This window comes from Sarcophilus harrisii, chromosome 2 (genome assembly GCF_902635505.1).
Source record: "Sarcophilus harrisii chromosome 2, mSarHar1.11, whole genome shotgun sequence".
Lineage (NCBI taxonomy): Eukaryota > Metazoa > Chordata > Mammalia > Dasyuromorphia > Dasyuridae > Sarcophilus > Sarcophilus harrisii.
In genome coordinates this window covers 142,587,203-142,604,504 of record NC_045427.1, presented here as the reverse complement: position 1 = coordinate 142,604,504, position 17,302 = coordinate 142,587,203, and the positions used below count along the sequence as shown (strand labels likewise).

The window sequence follows — 17,302 nt, the reverse complement described above, 5'->3', positions numbered from 1 at the left end:
TTTTTAATGTTCCTCAAATTTTTGTTCTCATGGAGTAAAGAAAATTTTCTTCTAATTTTTCATAATTTGTTTTGAAATGATGTCTATCTTAGGTATTAATTTGGATGTGGCTTTAAAAAAATCTTATTCTCTAAGAAGTTAGTGAGTTATATTAAAGAGTGTTATTGTTCAGTCCTTTTTTCAATTGTGTCTGACTTTTTGTGACCCCAGTTGAGACAGCTGGGTAGTACAGTAAGTAGAGTCCTGGGACTGAATGAAGAAGATTTAGAGTGAGTTAAAATCTGCCCTTAGACACTTTCTAGGCATGTGACCTTGGCCAAATCACTTAATCTCTGCCTGCTTCAATTTTCTCAATTTTAAAATGGGGATAAATAACAGTACTTTTATTGTGAGGGTCTAATGATTATTTGTAAAGTTTTTAGCACAGTACTGACACACAGTAGGTGCTTAATAAATGCTTGCTTCCTTCCTTCCTATTTCTACTCCCTTATGTTTTCATTATGATTCTGCATATATTTATCTTACATTATGCAATAGATATGTTCCTGAAAATCTGTATGTAAATATGATTGTTAAAATAAATAATATTTTATTGGCTGTATTTGGAAAGACAATTCCAAGGTTTTTGCAATAGAATCATTTGATGAATTATCTTATAATTCATTGATTTTGCAGTGAATTATTCTGTAGTGCAAATGTAGTGGGATTTTTTTTAACTTGATAAATTTGCTAATTTATATGTTAGGTTTTCTTAATGCTAATCACCTAGCAAATCACACATAGAGCATATATGAGAGAACACATTTTTAAAATACCTTTCCTCTAGTTTTTCAAAGTACTTCATAAACTCTTACTTTTTTTGTATACTCAATAAATTAATATGAGAGGATTAAGTCTGTTATCACTGTTATCACTGAATGCCTTCTGAATACAGAGTAAATTGAGATTAGTGAGTCACTGGCAGATATAGAAAGATATTACAATATTCCAGGACTTTATCTGTCACTGACCCTTTCAAGTATTTGGGAAAATCTATCTCATTCATTATTCTCCTCAATTATAAATTTGAACACACACACACACACACATACATACACACACACACACACAGATAGATATGAAGAAAGACTGTCTTCTTGGGTAAAGAAATCAAAGCTGAAAAGGTAAGTTTTGTACCATGCCCTGAAGGGAAAGGGATGTTAGCTCTATATTTCTAAACTCTATAGGTACTTTTGTATAATTTCTAACCTTTGCACCATTGACTCATGGTTCAACTTTGCTTTGCAATGTTTGTGGGCCTTTTGAATTTCACAACTCAATACCTGCAAAGGTTTTTATTATTATTATTATTATTATTTTATTTTTGACAGGAGTAACAAGTTCTTGTGAAACTAAAAACAATCTAATAAGTAAAACTTTCAATCTTATTCATTTGGAGTGAAAACATCCCATCACAGAATTTTAGAGTTGGACAGGATCTTGGGAAGCACCTGGTCCCAGCTCCTAATTTTTAGAGTGCTCTCCTCTCTTTACTCTTCTTGTTCTCTGTTCCTAGAGTTTCAACTCTTTTTCTATCCTGATGACACATGTATAGCTTTTCTTTGGAGGAAATTATATATTTCCCACTGCTTTCTGGACATTTCAACAGGAATATCCTCTTAACTCTTCAAATTCAATATGTCCACAACTAAATTTACATCTTCCCTACTAAACCAAATTTTTTTTTTTTTTTTTTTTTTTTACTGATTTTTCTATTTCTGTTCATGGTGTCAACCTTTTCATATACACTTAAACTTAAAATCTTGGGGGAATCTTTGTTTACTTCTCCTTTGTGCACTCCCATATCCAGTTGGCCTTTTCTACCACTTTCTTGCAAGTCCCCCTTTCATTCATTCCTTCTTCTAGTATCTTAGTTTAAGCACCATATGTAGGATATTTCAACAATAGCCTGACTGCCTGATCAGCTTCTTTATTCTCTCCTTCACACTGGCACTAAAATTTCTCTAACGTATCATAACACTCATGTCACTTCCTCCATAAAAGCTTCAATGATTCCTCATTGGCAAATGAATAAATTACAAATGCCTTAATTTGATGCTTATGGTCTAGACCCCCTGCTTCAGTCTTGTGCCATCCTATCTTTCAGCCAATCAGAGTTGATTGCCACCCTCAGGAAAACCTTTTCTTCCCAGGACTTATAAACTTTTAATCCATCACCATGATTCTTCTTTTGCATTTGAGAGTGTCAGTGACCCATTTTGTTGGTTATATGCTAGTATTATTAATTAAAACCATTAATTACTCAGGAAAATATATCTCTGGAACTTTTTAAATGACACAGAGCCCAAGAGATCATCTAGTGTAATCCTTCATTTTACAGATGAGAAAACTGAGACTCAAAGACTTGTAATAACTAGACTAAATTGAGTTTTGGAGCCAACAGCACTGCACCAAATTCTGACTAGAGTTCTTTCCAGTCTGCCATTTGACCTCTCAAATAGTCCAAATGGCTTGACTCCAGCTTAAGTTTCAAAAAAACATTCTAGTCCTCATCCAGGTTTTCCCATATCTTGATAGGTCATAAGTGACAGGGCTTCTGACTCCAAGTCTAGATCCTGTTTCATTAAACTATGTTTCAAGCCCCCTCTTGCTCCCACATTCTGTGAGTCAATTCCTTTTCCAATGGGAGCCATTTTCAACTTCTTTTAAACTAAAAGCAAACAGCTTATTCCCAGCATGGTGCTACCACATTTTCCGATAACTCTGGGGTGGCATATTTTAATATCATTTAGTGAAAGGTTATTTGTCAATTTGCTTCATTTCAGATTTTACATCTAGAAACCCCTAGAAACCAGTCTATCAAATCCTTGTATTGAGGGTGATCAGTTGAGGTTGTGACTGATGGTGGTCTGATCCCAGTTTTAAGAGTCCATGAGGATCTTATCCATCTATCCATTGGTTGAAGTTTGAACTAAAATTGAATCCATAAGGAGTTGCCTCCCTTCTAAGAACTTTGGAAATGGATGCTCTCTGTTTTCTATTGTAAGCCCTTTATTCTTTCCAGGGCCAGTCAATTTTCCTTGATGACCCAAGACTTCACTTGGAGTCAGAACATTCCTGTACTGAGTTTTCCCAGAGTGATTCTGCCTTGTCTACCAGATTTTTTTTCTTTTTGCTTCTCACACAGAAGTTTTTCATTCCATCCCCCTCTGTTGCTGATTTGTAGTTTTCCCAAGCAAGAAGGTACTGGGGGAGAGGCTGCCCTGTTTTCTGTGAGAACTGATTAGTGTCTTTTGAAGAAGGCAGTTGGCTACTACTGTGGAAGTATTTTAGTGACTAAGGAGCGTGGGAAAATATCTCTTTGTTGGCAGAGGAATGAACTTGTCATGTAAACTAACTGATATATCCAAGGAAAGGGACAGTATTTCCTGCTGTTTGTTCCTTTCTATTGATGGGTGTAGGAGCTACAGGAATGGAAATAACCCAAGGTAAGAATCTGCTCCCTTGTAGACTACCAGAGTAACTAACTCTTTTCTTGTGGGGATTCCCTCTGGGATAGCAGAGCATTTAACACCACTCTTAAGAGAATTGTTAGAACTTGCCTCACTTGAGCTAAGACTTTACTCCCAAGACTGCTTGCTCACCCACTTTTAAGAGAAACACAGATTATAAAGTGTTTTCTGGTGTAATTCTATAGGTTGTGCTTTCTGCCTTGAGGGACAGTCATTAAATGCAGTTCTGTTGTAAATGATGTATTACTAGAGGTGCTGAATTGAAATCCTCTTTCAGATATTCAGGGAAAATCACCCTATAAAAATGCAGGAGTCTTTACTCTATAGTCTTGAAGGTGTCATGCCCCATGAGAAAGCTCAGTGTGTGAAGGAGAGCAGGAGAGAGCAGGGCCTAAATAGGAGCCAAGACAAATGCACATACTCCCAAATGTCTTGCCTTTCCTCCATGTTCTTTGTTAAGCACCTGGTTTTAAGCACCATTCAACATTTCCCTCTTACCGCCCCCCCTTCTTCTTCTCCCCATAAGAAATCAGGGTCAAATTCACTGTAAGTCTTCTCTTTATTTAAACCTGGATTTAGAAAGGGCACTTGAAAACTATTCACCTTGTCATGTCAAAAACTTGGAAGGGAAGTTGTATCCCATTGCGTGTAAACATTGTAGATCCTGGACATAAAAATTTTATGTGTCTATGCATAAAGCTGAAAGGAATGTATACCCTTTCTGGGGATTAAATCAGGGTGGGGAGGTATCCAGTTATCTCTCCTTTTTGCCCCTCTTTTCTCTCCTCCTATTCTTTTATAAACTTGCAGCCTATGTGTCTCTTTGTGCGTATGAATTTATTTTGTAGGAATTTTTTCCATGACCCTTAATTAAATATATGAATTTGACAAAATACTGGAATGTTGACAGTAAGTAAACCGGTTTATCTAAATAAAGAAAGTAGAATATGGAGTTTGTGTTTATTCTGAGGTTACCATTTATATGTTTAAGTAATTAAACCTTGGTCAAACCAAAACAGAATCCTGAATGAGTAGGGAATCTTCCCTCTGGGGAAGTCAATTATAAGTCATATTGTAATGCTGGAGAAATTGAAGCAAGATAGAGATTAGAGAATTTTTAATAATTTATTTGAAAGGGAAAGATTTACTGGGACCAAAGGGATCCATGGTTTGGTTTCAGGGCTGAATGAGACTATTGTCTCCAAGAATCCAGCAAGCAATGTGAGTTTTCTTTCTCTTTCTCTCTCTCTCTCTCTCTCTCTCTCTCTCTCTCTCTCTATATATATATATATATATATATATATATATATATATATATAATCCAACAAGCAATGTGAGTTCTCTCGTTCTCTCTCTCTCTCTCTCTCTCTCTCTCTCTCTCTCTCTCTCTATATATATATATATATAATCCAGCAAGCAATGTGAGTTCTCTCGTTCTCTCTCTCTCTCTCTCTCTCTCTCTCTCTCTCTCTCTCTCTCTCTCTCTCTCTATATATATATATATATATATATATACACACACATGTGGCTCAGATATGGAGGTAGACAGAGGTGGAGTCAGAGTGCTAAGAGTGGGAAAGGGACTCTAACAGGGAGGGAGGAGGCACTGGAGATGGGGAGAGGCATCTGATAAAACAGTGTCTGATATTCTGATAGCTTGGGATGGGGAGAGGCATTCTGATATTCTAAAATATAAGATCTTTTATCCTTATCAAATATTCTGATGACTAAGAGGGAGGGTGGTTGAGCAGAACAATTAGAAATTGAGGCAGAACAATTCAGGGAAACTGAGGAAGGACAATTTAGGGAAATTGAGTCAGGATAATTAGAGAAACTGAGTCAGGATAAGAAAAGAGAACTGTGGCACAATATGGCATTTAAAAAAATAACAGCCTCATCATGTTTTTTTAGTACAGTGCCTGACACATAGTAGGCATTTAATAAATGTTTTCTGATCGATTGATTTTATGACCTTTCAACTCCATCAGTAAAATGCTGAAATTATTTTTCCTTTGGAATGTACCTCCCAATGATTAGCAAAGTTTGTCCTTTGATGACAGATAATGTACTTGTCATTTAACTGATGGCCACTGTTCTTGTTAGCATAATAAAAGAGTGTTGAATGGATAGATTTAGACTAGATGATTTCTAAGGCACTTTATATTTCTAGATCCCATGACAGTATAGCAATGAATTATATATTTTTTCTTGTTCCCAGAGCTCATTGTTAGGTCTGCTTTTTTTTTTTTTTTTGCTTTAATACCTCTCTGATTTGCTAAGAGATTCTAAAGGAGAAGGAAAAATAAAGTATTAAAATTAAAACTAGAACAAACAAAATAGAGATACTTTAGTTCTGAAATGAGCATTAATAGCTTTTCTTCTTGTTATTTTACTTTCTTTTGCTTGTCCTTTTGTTGGTTCTTTGCCCCTGTTTCTTTTAATACACTTTACCCTTCTTTTGTCAGCTCCTTTTTCTGTCCTGCTTCTCTTTCTTTTTTTCTTCTTTCTTGCTATTAGGGTTTCTATTTCAGATCCTGCTTTTAATTTTTGCTTTTCTCTCTTTATATTATTCTTCTGTTAACTCTTCTGTTTTACTTGCCTTTCTGCTGCTACTCCAAGCACCTGCTTAACTTTTTCTGCTTCTTGTGCTTTTTCAGTTTTTCCTGTTTCTCCTGTTCTTACTGTTCCTGTTTTGATTTGTTTCCTGCTTTTTCTGCTTCTGATAATTTTTTTTATTCTTTTTGATTCTATTTTTCACAAAATGCATATAAACTCCTACCTACCCTAGTAAGTTGAATCCTCTACATCTATCCTCAGAGTTCTTAAAGTAATCCTGGATCATCAAGATGAAAGTCCATCTGATACTTTAGCTCATGAGCCCCCATCAGTGTGTTTCTTTCATTATTTTAGTTCATTTCAATTAGCCAACTAGACTATTAGCTTTTATAAAGAGGTATTTATGAAAGTGCAATAGGAAAAACAGTTGGTATAAAACATCCCAACAAAGTATATAATCCCTTCTTCTATTTAAGACTTAATAAACTTGAAAGAGCACTAAAATTTTGGGGATATCTTTTCTATTTGGAATTTATGAATTTGTTTCAAATGGCTGAAAAAAAACTTGGAATATTACTGGTATAAAATGTTTTACAAATTGAGATGGGGTCATGAATCCCTTTAGAGAAATAGATAAATGAAAGTAGTAAAAAGAGTCATGCTTCTTTTGGTACATAGTGCATACTTCTTTATTTCCTGATAATATGATATACATCATAAATAAGTCAATTTTCCAGCAGCAATATCAGATTAAACCTTCTTTATCTTTTGTGCCTCTGATAATCTCTTCTCATTCATTCATTCAATATGAATGTATTAAGAACCTACTATTTGCAAAACACAGGACAGCTAGCTCAGTGTTTTGAGTACCCGGTTTGGAGACAGGAAGGCTCATCTTTCTGAGTTCAAATCTGACGTGAAATACTTTCTAACTATGTGATTCAGAACAAGTAATTTAATTCTATCTGCCTTAGTTTCTTCATCTGTAAAATAAGGAGGAAATGGCAAACCACTTTAGTATTTTTACTAAGAAGACTCCAAATGGTATCACAACTGAAAAATGACTGAACAAAAACATTTGCAAATAGGATGCTAGTAACTATGGATACTAAGAAAAAAATAAAACTCTCTCTGTCCCTAAGGAATTTACATTTTTCAGAAGGTAAATGACATTTATATAAATAAGAATACATAAAAAACATATTTTTGTTGTTGATTCATTTCAGTCATGTCTAACACTTTCTGGTCCCATTTGGGATTTTCTTGGGAGATACTGAAGTGATTTGCCATTTCCTTCTCCAACTCATTTTACAAATGGGGAAACTGAGCACACAGGATTAAGTGACTTGCTCAGGATCACACAGCTTAGTAAATATCTATCTGCCATTGTATTTGAATTCAGCTCTCCTGATTCCAGGACTGGCACTCTTATCTACAATGCCACCCACCTACCCCATAAAATATATACAACGTAAATTTTAAAAAATATTTATAACTGAGGCCCTAATTACTTATAAGATCAGAAAGGGCATTGCATAGAGATTAGTATTAGAGTTAAGCTTTGATGAAAGTTAGAAATTCTGGGAAGCAAGGGTGAGGGAAGAATACATCCCAAGTTTGGAGGCAGGACATGGAATGTTGTATAGGGAGAGCAGCAAGTGTAAGCTACTACTAATTGTTAAATATCCAGAGACTTACACATTTTTAAAAAGCATATTTTTTTCTTAATCACCCTACATCCTCCTCCTCCCCTCTAAAACAAAAACAAAACCAAAAACAAACCAGGAAGCCTTAATAAAAAACTGGAAATATTTAGGCAATATGAATAAAGATATTGTGAAAGGTGGGTTGTGGTCAAGAGATTTCTGTATAGAAATTAGCCACTAATTACTTTAAACTGGTCCTTACTTTTCAAGGAATTTTTTTTTTTGTCCTAATGACTTCTGAACTCTTTGATTCTCTGAGAAAAGAAAGTCCAGGATTTTTTTTTTTCTCCTGTAGTTTACATGGAACTCTGAATGTGAGAAGATGTAGGATTGATAGAACCCCTTTTAAGTATGGATCATAAGTAAGCTGCGGGCTGTTTGTACTATTTGAGAATGGTCATAACTAATCCAACTATATCACCACACAAACTTTTTTTTTTTTGTAGTAAGTGTGTGAAAGAGAGAGACAGACAGACATGGGAGGGACAGACAATCAAGTTTTTGACATGATTTCTGTCTTCTTGTTTTCAAGACTGCCTTCTTCATAGATGGAATAGAACAATATTGTTTTCAAGACAGAAATTACCTTTGTTTTGAGAGCTGCTAAACAGTGTGAACAAGTCAGAACATGCATACCTCTTGTTCCCTTTTTGAGAACCAGTGTAGGAAAGAACACTGACATTTTAATGAAACTCATAGGTGAAGATAAATTCCTGCACCAGCCCCGAGAATTGATTATTCAGCTTTTGCTTGGACACCTCTAGGGAGGGAAAATGCATAATATCCCAAAGTAGCCCATTTCATTTTTGGATAATTCCAGCAGTTAGGAAGTTTTTCCTTCCACAAAGCCTAATTTTGCCTCTTGGTAACTTCCACCCATTGTTCCTAGTACTGTCTTCTGGGACCAAAGTAAGTGTGGTCCCTTTCCCATATGGAAGCACTTATTGCTCCCATGCCTCTGCTTCCCCCCAGTCCTCCTCTTCTTCAGGCTAAAGATAGGAAAAAAAGCATTTATTAGCTCTTACTATGTGATAGGTATGTTCTAAGGAATGGGATACAAAATCTAGCAAAAAGACAGTCCCTACCTTCTAGGGATTTACATTCTAATTGGGGAATGTAATACATAAAAGGGAGTTGGAAAAGGGAAGTAGCAGGAGAGTCAAGAAAATGAACTAGGAGAGAAGGGAGCATGACTGATATGGGCACTAATTCAAGTGGAGGTTCCACCAGTTGGATGAGGGGCTTGCTAGGGCTCCTGTCTCCAGGATGAGAAGACAATTGAAGAAAGGGGTAGAAAAAAATTTCAAGTCAGGATCAAATCACAAGAGAAATGATAATTTCTTTAACTGATCTTCCTATATCTTCCACTCAAGGAACTTCATCTATCAGTTTGCTTCTCTTTAGATTCTTCCTAGTTCTTCAATGCTCAGTTGATTTCAATAAAATATGATCCCCTGACAGAACACAACATTAAGTGAATGGTCCAATCATGCATAGCACATGGAACATATCCTCTTCTTAGTGCTGGAAGCCCTGGCTCTCTGAGCAGTTTATGAATTCATTAGTTTCTTGGCTGCCATATGACTTTGCTAACGTTTTTGAAATTTTCAGTCCATTAATATTACCAAAAAGCTCCTAGAAAATTTCTCTTTAATCGTTCTTTCCCATTTTGCATTTGTGAATTTCAATTTTTTCAACCAAATGTAAGACTTTCAATTTGTTCTATTTAACTTGATCTTATCTTATTCAATTTGGCATAATGTTTTTCCAAATAAATTTTGTTGATTTATTTTGTTTTTCATAATCTATATCTCTTAATATATCCTATCTCTTTCTCTTAGAACTTAGACTTTAGGAACCTGGACAAAACCCAAAGAAGATCCCAAAGAAGATATGGGCCTGAACACGGCCTCACAGATAATCAGAAAGTAAAGCTTACTTTGCAATATTTCCTATATTTCTGCATGTCTGTCTTAGGAACTCCTGATTATTCTCCCAATTATGTTTGACTTCTCCACTGTGCTTTGTGATGGTTTTCCTGAGAAGGCCATCTTAGTCTCAGCTGAAATAAATAATTGATCCAAAATCGCAGCCAGCTGCTAAAAATGCAAACGTTTATTTCTCCTTACAAATTTGCCCGGTTAGTTGAGGCCTATCTCTCTGCCTGGCTCTTGCAGCTTTGTCCTTGGCTCCTGACTCTGCTTTCTTCAGCCTCCAGCTCAACTCTGTCTCATGGCTTCTCAATCTCCAGTCTGTCCCACCTGAAGAAGTAGTAACTTCAAGCTTCAAAAAGCTCCCTATATTTATGTGATCTCCCAAAGGTTAACTCCACCTTCTGGAGGGAGAGGGATTCTGGGTTATCTCCCAGAGTGCTCTCTGGTCCTAAGGAAGGTGTGAATTCAGACTAAGCCAGCCCTGAATTCTCTTGTGAACTCCATTTAGTACTTAGATACTCCAAAAAGGGAAAGCATTAGCTCTAAAACAGACACCCTTTTATTGCTCTAGCTTGAAGGGATGGTTGTGACTCATAACAATCCAGTTAACTAATTCATCTCAGTCATTCACAAAAGTTCACTCAATAACTCGAAACTGAGCCACCTCTCCTCTGTGTGACTAGGTCTATAAGTTATCTGGATGTAATCAACCAATTAATGTTTATTAAATACCTACTAGTTGTGTTTGCTCCTGAAGGCAATAGGAAGCCACTTAGTTTTATTGAGTGGGGGGTGGGAGGAAACAGAGAGGGTGACATGATTGGATCTGCCTTTTTGAGAAAATCACTTTTTTTGCTTGCATTAAGGATAGATTGGAATGGGGAAAGATTTGGATTTACTTTTTTTTTGGTTATGAGATACCAATGGATGTGTCCTTACTTTTTGAAGAAATAATTAAAGTCTCAAAGATGAAATCATCAGTCTGTCATCTCATCAAGTTGATCAAGGAACATAATCTCCTTGAAGGCAGACATGATTTCAACTTTTTCCCTCTCTTTGTATTCCTATATCTAGCACAATGTTTTCTTTAAAGGCTTCACCCAGGAACCTCATCAAACTGTTATTGTGTTGTATCAGTCATGTCTGACTCTCTGTGACCCCATTTGGGCATTTATTAGCAATGATACTGAAATGATTTGCCATTTACTTCTCCAGATGATTTTACAAATGGGGAAATAGAGGCAAATGTGGTTAAGTGATTTGCTCAGGATCACACAATTAGTGTCTGAGGTGGGATTTGAATTTAGATCCTCCTCACTCTAAGACCAGTGCTCTATCCACTGAGCCACCTGGCTGCCATCATCCTACAAGATCATATCAACTCTGGAACTCACAAATTCTGTTATTCCTGGATCCCTTCTGTCTTTTTGATTAGAGAGAATGTAGCGTGGTGATAATGCATGGTGGTGCATGTAGGATAGTGCATGATAATGCAGAGAAATAACACATTGAAGATGTAAAGGTCCTTTGGGACTTATAGTATATCTGCACAGTGGATGATATTGCATCTTTAATGTTATTTCTATTATTAAAATAATTTTAGTTTCTGATATTGAATCATTTGAAAGTGGAAAAAGCCTTTGGTGGCAAGAAATTTCTTTTCTAGTTCCTTAGTTACTCTGACTATAGCTATGGGAATGCCAGTTGTGATTTTTCTTTATTTTGCAATATTACCTAGAGCAACCTTCTCATATGTGGAGTCCAGAGATGAAGAAGATGATGATATTAATAATAATAATTCACATTTATATGACATTTTAAGTTTTACAGTGTACACTCCTCATAATAACCTTGTAAGGGAGATAGAGAAAGTATTGGGTATTTTTCCATTTTATAAATGAGGAAAGCAAAATCCAGAGAAGTGATACAACTTAGCTACCATCACACAGTCTAGTAGTGTCTATGCTGGAATTCACAAACAAAACTCCTGACTTCTTTGTTCTTCTATTTTCCATTGTTTCTTGCTAAAGGTCATGAGAGTATTGGATTATGCTTATTTTTATATCTTTGAAATAATGATATATTTACTGGTTTATAGAATATGATTTAAGAAGTTCTAGCCTAGAATATTTAGGATTAAAAGTTTGAGTTTCAATAGAGTTATAGATTTTTAGAATTGGAAGGTATTTTACAAGATCTTTTCTTCTCACTTTACAGATAGGGAAACAGGCAGAAAACAGAAATAGGGAGGGTGGCTTGCCCAAGATCATTGGGGAACCAAGACACAAACAAAGGTAATAATAAAGTTATAAAATAATAAAAAATAAACAAACAAACAAATAAAATGATAAAGATAATAAAAAAGATACCAGGATTAAATGTATTATATATTTCCTTCTCCAGCCCATTTTACAGATGAGAAAACTGAGGCAAACAAAGTTAAGTGACTTGTCAAGGGTCACACAGATAGGAAGTATTTGAAGCCACATTTGAAGTCATGAAGATGAGTCTTCCTGACTGCAGACCCAGCACTCTATCCAGTATACGACCTAGCTGCCCTTTTAGTAGAACTAGAAATATTCGAACAAATATGGATTGCCTTAATCCTTAGCCTTAATCCACTATTTTAAGGCTATTTCTTAATGTATGTGACTAAATTAACACATATCATGAACTCCTGGGTAGCACAAATTAGGTTCTTTTGTATAATATGAAACATAAAAGAATACTACAAAATGGACTTTTAAAAACTCATCAAGTTTTAGAGATAGGAACTTTTGTCCCAAAGCCATCTCATCTCTTTCTGCCAAAGGGTGGAGGCTGTGTGCCTGTATGTGAAGAAATTCTCTAGGCAGTAGAATAATAAGGTGAGAATTAGGAAGCTAATACTATTCAAAAACAGATCTGGCAAGAACTCAGGATTGCATATCAGAAAAAATAGACTTGGATTAGGAACAAGACAATATGCTTCAGACTAAAGGGACAGTCACAAAAATATATATAGATCACAACATTTTCTAGAATGGTCTGAACTATCACTGACTTCCAGGGACATGAAATCACAATAATCCCAAGACCTAATATCAGATCTGCTTGTTTACAATGTAAAGAAACCATCACAATCAGAGCTGTATGTAACTAGATCAGGGCAGCTGGGGACTTATTTCTAGAATACAGGAATGAATTCAGAAAGGAGACAATTCATGATTCCAGTCTTTCAGATGGATGTAGAAACTGAATGTGACACATGCTTAGCTAAAATTATTAGTTAAAATGAGAAATAGTTTTTCCATCTTATGACCTTGGCTTACCCATCAGAAACCATCATGGTGTTTGGAGCTTTCTCTTTCCCTGCCCCCACTCAATTGCCCTAGATGCATTTTGTATCATTTGCCCCAGCTGTAAAAATTGCTAGTTTGAATTTCTTCCTTGTGTCCTGATAGTCCAAAGATGGTCATTTTAATGTAACACTTGGAAGTACCAATATTGCCTTCTCTATAGTTTCTTTTCCTATTTAAACATTGGAAAATTAGAATTTAAACAAGCTATAGCAGCAGACACATATAGAACATTGCAAATGCTTGTTTCTTTGGCTAAAGTGATGTCATTACTTCTAGTTAGAGGCCTTTTTTTTTTTTAAGGCAACTAGGTGGCTCAATGAATGGAGTGCCAGAGCTAGAATCAGAAAGACTTCCATTCCTGTGTTCAAATCTGGCTTCAGCACTTAGCAGCTGTGTGACCCTGGCCAAGTCAAAATTAATCCTGTTTGCCTTAGTTATCTTATTGTAAAATGAACTGGAGAAAGAAATGGTAAATGACTCTTTGCCAATATAACCCCAAATGAGGTCTGAAAAACAATAGCTGGGTACTTTTCATCTAACCCATTTCATAATTCTCTACTCAAGAAGGTAAGCATAGTAATACTTGCTTTACCTTGAATTTAATTAACTAGAAAATGCCCTCTGACACTTGAAGTTTTTCCTCTACCCCATATACTTACTATAAACATTTAACATTTCGGTCAGTCCATCAACTACCTTTTATTAAGCATTTACCAAAAACCAGAAAGTGTGCTAAACAGTGAAGAAACAAACAAAAAAAATTGATAGTCTCTGGTGTCAAGGAGTTCTCAGTTTAATAGAGAAGACAACTTACAAACAACTACATATACACAAACTATATACAGGATCAAGTGAATATAAATTCAGATGATAGATATTCAGACTATTTATCCTTTTTTTGTACCTAGTTGCTTGTATGTCATTCCCCCAATTAAACTGTGAGCTCCTTGAAGGGATGAAATATCTTTTGCTTTTCTTTATTACCACCCCACCCTTCTCTGGTACTTAGCACACAGTGCCTAGAATATAGCATTTAAATGCTTGCAGACATGTTTAGGGCCCTGAATCTAGAGTTAGGCTCAAATATTTCCTAGCTCTGTGACCCTGGGCAAGTCACTGAAACTCTGTTACCCTGACTGGAGAAGGAAATGACAAACCATTCCAGTAGCTTTGCCAAGAAAACACAAAATGGGGTCATGAAGGGTTGAACATGACTAAAATGATCTAACAACAAGAAAACCAAGTTCAAATTCAGAATTAAGTAGGAGTGAGAAAGGCTTCTTGAAGAAGCTGAAACTTAAGGGAAACCAGGGGAAAAGATGGTGAGAGGGAAAAATCCAGGCTTGGGAAATAGCCAGTGAAAATATTTGGAGCCAGATGATGGAATGTCCAGGGAAGGAAATAAGGAGACTACCATTAAATCATTGAGTATATGGGAAGATGTAAGGAGTAAAGTCCTGAATCTTCCTCGCCCATATGATAGCCACAGAATCATGGAAGTGTTGAAATGGATATTAGAAATCCTAAAGTCCCCTCTCTATGTTAGTGGGTGTTCATATATTAGTGGAACTACCATCAAAATCGCAGTCTATAGAAGGGTAATATCCAGACTCCCTTCTCTAAGGCTCAGGAGGTTAAGACTTCATCCTACTTTAAAGACATTTTGACTTTTTGATTTGAAATCAATGTGACTAATTTTGACTTGAAAGCAATGTGACTAATTTTGACTTGAAAGCAATGGTACTAGAAGTGGGAATCCATAGTAGCCTGTGTCATTATTGCTCTCTGATTTTTCTCTATTATTCTTTCAGTTTTAGTGGTTGTTGTTTAATCATTTCAGTCATGTCCAACTCTTCATGACCTCATTTGAAGTCTTTGTGGCAAAGATTCTGGAGTAATTTCCCATGTCCTTCTCATTTTACAGGTGAAGAAACTGAGGCAAACAGGATTAAGTAGTTCGTCCAGAATCACACAGCTAGTAAGGATCTGCGACCAGATATGATTTAGGTCCAGTCCTCTATCCATTGCACCACCCAGATGCCCATCTCAGTCTGTAGCTGCTACTTTCTGCAATAATCACTTTATATTTTCTGCCCTAGTTATCCTGATGCAACTAATGTCCCTGTGATTTGACAAGTTTTATCTATACATGTTGAAGGAAAACATTTTGGCCCTCTGCAAAATTGTAAAGTGGACTAAGGTTTCTTTAGTACCCTTTACTCTTTCTTAAAGCATCCTCACCTTATTTTACTCAACCTTTACTTAATTTACTTATCCTCACTTTCCATAAAGCCACTCTTTCCTTTCACATAGAGACAAAAAGAAGGCAGGGTTAAGGACTACTAGCAACAAATGGTTTTCTTGTTGTTAGATCATTTTAGTTATGTTCAACCCTTCATGACCCCATTTTGTGTTTTCTTGGCAAAGATACTGGAGTGGTTTGTCATTTCCTTCTCCAGTCAGGGTAACAGAGTTTCAGTGACTTGCCCAGGGTCACAGAGCTAGGAAATATTTGAGCCTAACTCTAGATTCAGGGCTCTAAACATGTCTGCAAGCATTTAAATGCTATATTCTAGGCACTGTGTACTAAGCACCGGAGAAGGGTGGGGTGGTAATAAAGAAAAGCAAAAGATATTTTATCCCTTCAAGGAGCTCACAGTTTAATGGGGGAATGACATACAAGCAATTAGGTACAAAGAAAGGATAAATAGACATAATCTCAGAGAGAAGATACTAATACAAATATCCTTCTGTCTCTAAAAAAAGAAAAACTATATTAAAGGTAAAAATTCAGAATGATAACCAGAAAAACAAAGCCATGCAAATTCATTGATGTGTCCTTTTGGGGTATCATTTGGTCATTTCTGCCATAATTTGAATTCTCATGTATAGACAGTTCACTAATATCTAAATCTGGAGTCAGCCAATAAAATCTAGAGGGATCTATGGACAAGATATTCCTTCACTTGTAGAAATCAACCCAAGTCAAATAACAAAGATATAAAAAAGATGTTATCAGCAAGAGGCAAAAAAATGGTGACAAATAGAGCCTTGAAAAAAAAAAATCTTCAGGGTTAAGAAAGAGGATGGAGGAATAAATTTCCAGGAAAATGGATACCCCAGGGACATCATGAGGCTGAACAGTATTGTACCTCAGATGCAGAAGCAGCTGGTGGAGAGAGACAGGTAGTGAGTGGTACATGTGGGAAAGTTCCCTTCTTCAACAGGAATGAATTTCTCTGTCTTCCTTCCCTTGAGGAATGATGGTTTTACTGGTCTAGCTAATTATGCATGCTCCTTAGCTGACTTTTCTAGGTCAATGCATGGTGAATGACCTCTGTATGCACGTCTTGCAAGGGAATCAGGAGAACAGGGGATTTTGGTGACCATAGCTCCCATGGCTGAGATAATGATGAGGAGGCGAGGAAGGAGAGGCAGCATATATACATACTTAACATCCCTTTCCCTCAGTTTCTTCATCTGCAAAATGAGATTAGTGATAGCATCTACTTCACAAAGTTACTGTGTGGATCAAATGAAATCACAATATAATGCAGTTTATAAACCTTAAAATGTTATTTTATTATTAATTATTGGTGGTTGGTGTTTTGGTGGTGGTTGTAGTGCTGATTTGTTATTTCTTGGAAAAGAGAGAATTCTGATTATCAAGATAACAGATCCAGGCTTGGACTTGCTCTAGAATTAGCTTTAAAGTGTTGGAATTAATGTGGACATTATTGTGAATATTTGATTGGTATTAGGAAAGCCAGCTTAGCAGTGATGCTATATCTAGATAGTAGAAAATGAACAGAGAACAGAACAACTAAAATTTTGGTTTTAGTGGTATAACAGAAATGTTAATTATAGTTGTTTATGAAAATTGCTTACCATTCATGCTTGATTACCACATGCACTATTATGCATATCTCTCAAAAGTGATAATTATGCTTATTATTAATATGCAGCATTAATTTTGCTGTAAGCCTTATTTGACTTTTCACATCATCATACTTAAAGCAAAAAGGACTTTAGACACCATTTAATTCACCACATTTTTTACAGGTAAAAAAACTGAATCCCAATAAAATTAAAGTGACTGCCAACAGTCCTATAAATTGTAAACCAAAATTTGAATCTGGGACCTCTAACTCAAAATTCAGTGCTCTCCTGTTAATATTATACTGCCATCTACTTATTATTTGAAAATGTTAGGAAGAAACAATTTGTAAAAAAAAAATGGGTAATATATTAGG

The 17,302-nt window shown here is 35.8% G+C and overlaps 1 long non-coding RNA gene across 11 annotated transcripts in view; it reads left to right on the top strand.

Annotated features, from left to right (window-relative positions):
* Nucleotides 1–17,302, top strand: part of LOC116421439 — a 635,315-nt gene that overhangs the window by 264,802 nt on the left and 353,211 nt on the right. Inside the window, exon 1 of one of the 11 annotated variants that reach the window (XR_004231805.1) lies at nt 1,772–3,488. The exons of the other annotated variants lie outside the window; for them this stretch is intronic. This is a non-coding gene — a long non-coding RNA (uncharacterized LOC116421439). Of the gene's footprint in view, nt 1–1,771; nt 3,489–17,302 lie in introns of those variants that run through there. 11 annotated transcript variants of the gene reach the window in all.